This window comes from Puntigrus tetrazona, unplaced genomic scaffold, assembly GCF_018831695.1.
Source record: "Puntigrus tetrazona isolate hp1 unplaced genomic scaffold, ASM1883169v1 S000000003, whole genome shotgun sequence".
Classification (NCBI taxonomy): domain Eukaryota; kingdom Metazoa; phylum Chordata; class Actinopteri; order Cypriniformes; family Cyprinidae; genus Puntigrus; species Puntigrus tetrazona.
Window position 1 is genome coordinate 2,579,202 of NW_025047683.1, and position 6,849 is coordinate 2,586,050.

At 45.8% G+C, this 6,849-nt stretch overlaps 1 pseudogene; it reads left to right on the top strand.

Moving 5' to 3' along the window:
- The first annotated feature begins 2,174 nt into the window (after positions 1 to 2,174).
- Positions 2,175 to 6,849, top strand: part of LOC122331869 — a 4,852-nt pseudogene continuing 177 nt past the window's right edge.

A 6,849-nucleotide genomic window follows, 5' to 3' on the forward strand; every position in this document is an offset into this window, starting at 1 on the left:
CTGTTGTGAATCTGCATTCAGCTCTGGATGTAACGGATCTTTGGTCTCTGCAGGAAGGTCAGGGTCTGCTGCCGCTGGAGGTGGCGTTGATGACCCTGGTCAATTCGGCTCCTGCCTGCCCAAACGTCCTGCAGCTGCTGGAGTGGTTCGACCATCATGAGCGCTACACCATGATCCTGGAGCGTCCGTTCCTTGCCAAGATCTCCAGAGTTTCTGCGAGGAGAGCGAGGATGTCTGGAGGAGACTCTGGCCAAGAAAGTCCTGCTGCAGCTGATCACGGCGCTGAAACACTGCGAGCCGCGGAGTCCTGCACCGGGGCGTCAAACCGGAGAACCTGCTGATCTCCACTGAGTCACACGACATCAAGCTGCTGGACTTGGCTGTGGAGATCTGCTGCAAGACTCGGCCTACCGACACTTTGCAGGTTGCTTTGATCTCACTGCAGTGATGCGTTTGTGAACAGCAAAGGGAAGATTTTGATCGGACGTTTGTGGTCTTGTTGTGTCTCTCAGGCACTCTTGAATACGCCCCTCCTGAGTGGTTTCGGCAGCACCGCTATCACGCAGGACCGGCCACGGTTTGGTCGGTCGGGGTGACGCTCTACAGCATCCTGTGCGGCTGTTTCCCCTTCAGAGGAGCACGCAGGGTCACCTCCAAAAGCAGGCTGACCTTCCCTAGAGAGCTGTCTACAGGCAAGAGACAGGCGTCACGTCCAGATCCAGGTGAAGCGTGTGCTTTTGTGTTGCTGAAGACTGTGTTGTGTGTAACAGAGTGCCGTCAGCTGATTCGCTGGTGTCTCAGTGCATCGGCATCAGACCGGCCCAGTTTAGAGGACATTGAGAGCCACCCCTGGTTAAACTGAACAGGTGTAAGGCCAGTGACACACACTTTCTGAATCACAGCAGAGTCACGGCTGGATTGTGTCGTTGGGATCAGTCTAGATCAATGCTTTTCGACTGTTTGTATAGGGAGAGCAGGAGTGACACAGGAAGTGCGGAGAACTGCTTCCTGGTCACCTTCAGTCCGGTGAGGGGCTCTGTGTGGATCCTGGAGGAGCTGAACACACAGCACCAGCAGAAACCAGAGCCTGAGATCAGATAGAGATTGGGGTTTTTTAGCTAAAGCGTGTTTTTCAGAATGAGAGTAGAGAGAAAAAGGGAGAAATGGGACATTGTGTAAATAAGAGGAACAGACCGAGGCACTAGACACTAAATTGTACATATAATTCATATTTATTCATGTTTAGATGTAATAGATTTTTAGTTGGTTTGCAAAAGGAGTCTGTGCTGTCTAAAACCAGCTTGTGGTTTTGTAAATTAATTTGGTCATATAATGAAATGTAATTTCAATTATACATTTAGTGTAAATATATTTGAATAAAGCCTGTACGTTTGCAGATGATTGCAGTGTCTTTTAGTGGACAGAGGGTTAATGTGTGTATTTGTTTGTTATGTTGCACTTTAAGCGATACATTCTGCTATTTCTAAGGATTATGACAGGAACACAGTGAATTATGATAATACTGTATATTATACCTTTTAGTGCAAATACACTCTTGGAAATAAAGGTACAAAAGCTGTCACTGGGGCGGTAGATTTTTAAAAGGGACATGTTTGTACCTAAAGGGTCCATTTTGGTAGCTTAAAAGGTACATATTAGTTCGTAAAGGTACATATTTGAGCCTATGTCACGGTGTGGTTTGCGAGAAGGAGCACTCAATGAGAAAAATAAACTAAAACAGTTTTAATCCTCTAAAAACGAACAAAATAGCAATATAGCTGCAAGCAGGCAGGACAAAAAGGACCACACGCATTAAAGAGCGAGAACTGACGATTAAACAGAAGCAAACTGGAACTTAAATACACACAGGAATTGACTAAATTAACAAGACACAGTTAGACAATTAATAGAAAGTAGGTGACACTGAACACATGGGAGAAGACAAAACAACAACAAAAGAGTCCACACGTGTGACAACCTAATAGGTACAAAAGTGTATTTTTAAAAGCGTGCCGCCCAGTGACAGCTTTTGTACCTTCATTTTTGAGTGTGTGTGAAATACAAATAGAAAAAAACAGCAGGTTTGAAATGATCTGACATTATTTGCTCATTTAGCAGTAAGCTGTGTAAGTGTTAAGGTTTCTTTTAAAACACTTGAATTAATAAATGTGGCGATGCTGGCCTCACAAAGAAGATCAGAAAGGTAACCTTATCCCTGACTTGTTAAACCCTCATTAAACCCACTTGTTAAAAGCCTTTACAGCACGAATCCCATTCCAGAGCTGAAGAAATGACTAAATTCCTCTGAATTCTGATATTTTTGTGTTAATATCAGGCAATTGTTTTGGAGTTTATCACAATTCTGTTTTTGATGCATGTGTGAGTGTTGTGAGGAAGTCATTGTGCAAGAGTTTATGGAGAATATTACATGGCAACATATCTCTCGCTCTTTATGTACAGTCAGTTTAATTCTGTCAGTTTCCCTGAAGAAAGAAAAGAGTAAAGAAAGGAATAAAGAAGGACAGAAAGAGAGAGAGAGAATCTGCGGCTGTCGGGAGTACATCTATTTATAGATATGTATTTGCCTTCAGGTATTTATAAACAAAAATAGGCATGAAATAATGTTTTCTAAATCATTAAAATGTGAAAATTGACTGGAACAAAAGTATCAGAGGAAAATAGAAATCATGTCTTTATAGCATTTTTAATTAAGGCGTAGTACAAGACTTGTTTGTCGTACAAATAATTGTCGAAAGCAAAAACATTTAGTAGAAAAATCTGACGTGAAGGAAAAACTATTTTTGGAATGAGCAATTTTGAGTGGGATTCTGGTTGAGAAGCACTTCACTAAAATGTACCATATCTGTGGAATGTGGTAGCATTGCCACCTACTGACCAGTTCATTGTTAACTGTATTTATATAGCGCTTTTAACAATACAGATTGTGTCAAAGCACTTAAGAGTATCAAACAGGAGAATAGTAAAGTAAAATGTAGTGTCTGTGCAGTCAAATGACAATAATAACTGGAAATGAATGTAAATGTTTGTATATTGTCTGGTTTTCACAGAAAGGAGGCGACGGATGTGAAAGACACCTCTGAGATGGTGAAGGAGGCCTTGCAGCAGGCTGAGCGCGCCCAGAGTTCAGTGACCGAGGCTCTGAAACAGGCCAGCGCTGACATCAAGGGAGCGCAAGACCTGCTGGTCTCCGTAAGTCTACATTTCTAGCCATTGGTTCCAAAGGGGACCGTTTTAGCCATTCTTTAGTCATTAGTAATTTGGACTTGATCTTTGAAGCAATTTGTGACTCTTTTGTTTAAAATGCGTTGGACTTGGAGCTAAAACTGAGTAACACCGCTCGAAGGCTGCTGAAGTTGGAAAGCGATGTAGCTTTGCTGAAAGAAAAGGCACTCAACACCTCCACCAGCGCGAACAGCACAGAGAAAGGCGGACAGCATCAAGGCACTTCAAAAATTCAAATTCAAATTTGATTTGTCACATACACATACATACATGGTACGACATGCAGTGAAATGTTTTTTACAACCTTCCAGCGTCGGAATAGAAAACGAAAAATATAAAATATAAAAAATATATATATACGAAGAAGTGTACAAAGTATAAAAGGTAAAAAAATAAAATAAAGTATAAAATATAAAGTGGCTGTGTGAATGTCCAATGTAAAGTGACTAGTGGAGTATTGTCCAGTGTAATTGTCCAGTTGTAAGTGGGTATCTGGGGAAAGAGGGGTGAACATGGGAATCCCGGTGATTAGGCGCTGGGTGTTCTCTGGTTCAGACTCCGAATGGCCTGCGGGAAGAAGCTCCTCCTCATTCTCTCTGTGTTTGCCTTCAGGGAAGGAAAGCGCTTTCCTTAACGCAACAGAAAGAAGAGTCCATTGTTGGGATGGCCGAGGTCTTCCACGATCTTCCTGGCCCTGGTACAGCACCGCTTGTTGTAGATGTGCTGCAGCACAGGGAGGTCAGTGCGGGTGGTGCGCTCAGCTGACCGCACCACCCTCTGAAGGGCTCGCCTGTCCTGCATGGTGCTGTTCCCGAACCAGGAGGTGATGTTTCCCGTCAGGACACTCTCAATGGTGCAGGTGTAAAAGTTCCTGAGCACCTGAGATGGGAGTCTGAAGTCCCTTAAGCGCCTCAGATGGTATAGACGCTGCCGGGCCTTCTTCACCAGGGTGTTGATGTGACAGGACCAAGACAGGTCCTGCGTGATGTGAACACCCAGGTACCGAAAACTGTCCACTCTCTCCACCGGGGTCCCCTTTGATCATGATGGGATGGTAAGAGCGCACCTGCTTCGTGCTGAAGTCCACTATTAACTCCTTTGTTTTTCTGACGTTCAGGAGCAGATTGTTCTCCTGAAGGTAGACCATCTCATCATTGTTGGATATCAGGCCCACCACGACAGTGTCGTCAGCAAATTTAATGATGGTGATGGAGTTTGTAGTGGCCACACAGTCATGTGTGTACAGCGAGTACAACAGGGGGCTCAGAACACAACCCTGAGGGCTCCAGTGCTGAGAGTGAGGGAGGATGAGGTGTGTTTTCCCATCCGTGCGGCTTGTGGTCTGTCGGTCAGGAAGTTGGTGATCCAGTGGCGCGGGGATGGGCTGAGTCCCAGGACCTCCAACTTCGAGGTGAGTGTGGAGGAACTATGGTGTTGAGCGCTGAACTATAGTCCACGAACAGCAATTTCACATAGTTCCCTTTTCTAAAATCCAGGTGGCTCGTGGTTGTGTGGAGGAGGTGTGTGATGGCATCCTCCGTGGGCCGGTTCTGGCGGTGGCGGGTGTAGTGGGTCGAGTGTGTCCGGTAGTGATGCGGTGATGAAGTCTCTGGCGAGTCTCTCAAAGCACTTCATCTCTACCGTCGTCAGAACTGCTTGCGGTAATCATTCAGGCAAGAGGCAAGAGGTTTCTTGGCACAGGAACAATGATGGACTGTTTGAAACACGAGGGGACTGTAGACTGTTTCAGGAGAGATTAAATATCTAAGGTAAGACTCTGTTATTTATTTATTTTCGTTTGAGTAGGTTATTTATATTTTGTAGTTTGTAGTTTGTTTATTATGTTGGCCTTGCCCTCTCCTGAAGATTTGCTTCCTCTGTTATTCATCTGTTCTTAAATAAATGAAAGATATTTATTCAAGACTGCGTTTGTGCTTTTCTGGATCAGGGATTGATGTGACCGTCCGGCGTTTTTTTGTTTTTGTAGACTTTATTTGTTACAGCCTTGCGTGCCCCTAGACAAGCGGGAGGCTCGTAACACTATCCCCGTGTTATAGGCTGCGGGCGGGATCTCAGAGAGTCGTGGATAGTTTACCCACGGTTTACCCACGGCTTCTGGTTGGGAAAGCGTCCTGATGACTGTTTTCTCTACCGTGTCATCCGCTAGTTTCGATGAATCCCATCACTGCTTCTGTGAACACGTTGGCGTCCTCGGAGCTACACCTGAACATGGCCCAGTCTGCGTCATCAAAGCGTCCTGCAGAGCGGCCACCGAATGGTCAGACCAGCGTGACACCTCCCTCTGTACCGGGCTTCCTGTTTCAGCCTCTGTTTGTAAACAGGCACGAGGAAGATGGCGTCATGGTCCGATTTACCAAGCGGTGGGCATGATTTTGCCTTGTAGCTCTATGAAGGGTGTGTAGCAGTGATCCAGTGTCCTTTCGCCCCTGGTGGGGCAGGTGAGTTGCTGGTGAAAGTTTGGCGGTGCGCGCTTGAGGTTTGCACTGTTAAAATCCCCATCACAATGAGTGCGGCGTCCGGTGCTGTGACTGGTGTGATGTTAGGTGATCGTGCTTGAGGTGGAATATAAGCGGCACTGACTATGACCGAGCTGAATTCTTGTGGAAGATAGAAAGGCGACAATTGATGGTCAGAAGTTCCAGGTTTGGTGTGCAGGGGCGTGAGAGAGGGTTGGTAAACAACTCGCACCAGCGATTGTTCACCATCAGACACACTCCACCTCCTCTTGTCTTCCCGACTCCATTGTTCTGTCCATGCGGTAAACAGAGAAAAACTCGGCCGGTTGTATGGCGTACCACTGGGTTCAGCCATGTCTTGGTGAAGCAGAGGAGGTTGCAGTCCCGCACCATGTCTCTCTGGAACTTGATCCTTGCCCTGAGGTCATCGAGCTTGTTTTCCAGAGACTGGACGTTGGCTAACAGGACACTAGGTAGGGAGCGCGGCGTGGCGTGCCCTCAACCTGTTCCTGATGCCGGCTCGTTTCCTCGTGGATGCGGTGCGCGGTCGCGTCCTTTTGTCTTCGACAGGATCTCGCTCGGCCAACATGGGTCGGGTTTAAAAAGCGGCGAAAGGTGGGTGCATTGTACACCAATAGATATAAGAGTGGCTCGGTCATATGTAGTAATAGCCATCTTATATAAAGAAAACAGCGTAGACTATTTAAAATACAAACATACTTAACAAAAAAACAGAAAGTTTTGCCGGGGCGGTCGTGGACGGCAGCCGACCTCAACGGCGCCATCTTGCACTTGCTGAGCAGCTCAAAAGGTGCATGAATCACCTGGATATGATACGTCATCTCTGCTAAGAAGTGTTGTGGGTTTGTAACCTATACTATACATGACTGTTTATGCAGGATCTGGATTCAGAGCTGAAGGACAAGTACAGTAGTGTCGAGCAGGTGATCACACAGAAAGCAGAAGGAGTGGCAGAGGCCAAGAAAAGAGCAGAGAAACTCCAACAGGAAGCCAAAAACATGGCTGCTACAGGCCAGCGACAAACTCCAGCTGCTAAAAAGTATGTCAATAACGCATCTCTAATTAAAGCATTAGAAGAGAACCATCACAAAACATTAACTTTTAAATG